The sequence below is a fragment of the Zeugodacus cucurbitae genome, chromosome 3 (genome assembly GCF_028554725.1).
Source record: "Zeugodacus cucurbitae isolate PBARC_wt_2022May chromosome 3, idZeuCucr1.2, whole genome shotgun sequence".
Taxonomy (NCBI): Eukaryota; Metazoa; Arthropoda; class Insecta; order Diptera; family Tephritidae; genus Zeugodacus; species Zeugodacus cucurbitae.
In genome coordinates, this window is record NC_071668.1 from 74,331,636 (window position 1) to 74,333,937 (window position 2,302).

The window sequence follows — 2,302 nt, forward strand, 5'->3', positions numbered from 1 at the left end:
AATTGCGGTTAACACTCATGTGTTGGTGTATTTGTTTGTTGGTTTTTGCCAAATTACAACAACGCAATTATATTGTTTGCATGTGTGTGTACACAAAAGCTCTTATTAAATATTTGTCAAACGTCTATTTGTATAACAATTAGAAAAATTCAATGAGGCGTTTAATAAGCCCGCAGTATTTGTAGCTCAAACACACACACCCTCATTCATGGCATGTGGGTGGATGTAGGCAAGGAGGTATATATGTGTTTGTGTGTGAAATTAAATGAACGGCTGTGGGCAACCTTTTTAGCGTTTATTTCGGGTAGGATATATGAGCGAAATATTTATAATGAATTTAATAAATTAAAATATCAAAAGTTGTTATTATTTGCGGATTGAATGAGTTCGCAAGAAGTGCCGTCCTATTCCACCATGTTGGGAACGAGCCAAGTCTCCTCTTGTTCACTTATTTAATATGGATCACTAGACCTCTCGCGAGCTTGATAAAGCCTGCTTAACACTTTGAGCCCCGCGGGCCCCATCGGTGGACATTTATGTTTTGACGATTTGGGGCAATGTGACCATACGTGGGCATTGGTGGATTTTCATTATGGGACATCGTGACCACCCGTGGTCATACGTCGAGTTTCATTTAGCGACATTGTGTTCACCGGTGTAAACGTTCTGCATACATTTTTCATTGAAATCAAATTTGTTCGGTCCCAGGATGTAAGCCTTTTTGACTTGGACTTTGTAATTTGGTCTGCCAAAGCCCAAAAAATAGTGAATCAAATTTAGGTAAGAAAAATTCATTTCAAGAAAAAAAAAACAATAAAAATGCATTTGGTTTATCAAAAATAAATATCAATAATAAATTTTGGTCCTAGCTTGTCAACTAAAGCACAACCCATCGTCAGCATGCGGTCCACCGGTGCACAAAAAAATGACCACGGGTGGGCACGCGGGGCTCATAGTGTTAACAACCAGAACCTGCTCGGTTGCATGATGCTTTTGACCCAAAGTGGAACTAAAGAGCTCGGTTTAGATCGGTTCAAGAACGATGGAGTTCTCATCGAACTGTGCGGAATAGGCATTCCTTACGATGAGGTACAAAAACAGTCACAACTGCATGGAGAACGGCAAGGTGGAAACATGAAATTATTTCCGCCTACAGTGTGCAACATTCGCAAAACTAAAGTTGAAGCTATATCTTTAGCGAACCAAGCGAACTTCAGGGAATGGAATACAAATAAAGTAAACTCGGCACAAGGCGCTTCGGTGATACATCCAAGTCAGAAGACATCTGAGTATAGACAGCAATTATTCAGGAGTCTTTTAGCTCCACAATGGCGCCTATCGCTGTCCAAGTGGGATCCATCGCAACATCTGTCGTTAGAGTCAGCCTTTGACCTTTAGCCTAGGAAATTTTAAACCATCGAAATCATTGTGCTATTCATAAATAAAAACTATCAACACAGGTCTATCAATTTCTTTCCCAATACTAATTTCCATATGTACTTCTAAGTCCCACACTGTACCATAGATGCTCTAGTTGTTTACGGATACTAAATAATCTACTGCTTTTAGGAACAAAATTAGACACATTTGCTTCACAGAAATAATCTAAAGTATAGTCTCAACTTTTCCTATTTTAAAATTTGTATAACCTTTAAGAAGAAATGAAAGAATAAGGATAAAGGCAACGAAAGAATGGAATACTTCAAAATAAAGAGAGAGAAAGATAGAGAAAAAAAACTGGTGCGTGGGTCCCTACGCGCGGATGAAGTTATACCTCTTAGTGATATTCCAAGAAATGCATATAATTTACATTGAAATCTCCCGCAAGGAGTACCGGTTGATCGCTATACTCTACTGGATCTCCGATAATATCTGCAAATGCTTGCGTACCTGCAGTTGACAACGGTAATACAAGAGAAAACTAGAAATGAAGTTCATAAACGTCACGCTGTCAGATAAAACGATATACCACCTCATCGAGGGTGCAAATACTTTCGATTTACAAAGAAAGTAAATGAAGACTGACTACAGAAATGATCCTGTGAAGTATAGTCTTAACTTTTCAACAGCCAACGCAAAGTATTTCAAGCAAACGTCACACAAAATAGTTGAGAATTCGCAGAAATGAAACAGAAACGAAAGAAAAACAAATAATGCACAAGCATTAAAACATACATATGCGTACACATGTGAATATGTCACCAACCAAAAATTTAAACATTGTTCTACAAAAACAAGAATTGCTCAAATAGCATAAGCATGGCAAGTGCTTAAAGTTCTCTGCTTTACTCTCATTCACTCA

General features: G+C 38.1%; 1 non-coding gene across 1 annotated transcript; it reads right to left on the reverse strand.

Annotated features, from left to right (window-relative positions):
• Window positions 1-1,850: 1,850 nt before the first annotated feature.
• Window positions 1,851-2,056, reverse strand: LOC128920806 (small nucleolar RNA U3). The gene has a single exon (XR_008470693.1). It is a non-coding gene; the product is annotated as a small nucleolar RNA U3 (small nucleolar RNA).
• Between the last annotated feature and the right edge of the window lie 246 nt (window positions 2,057-2,302).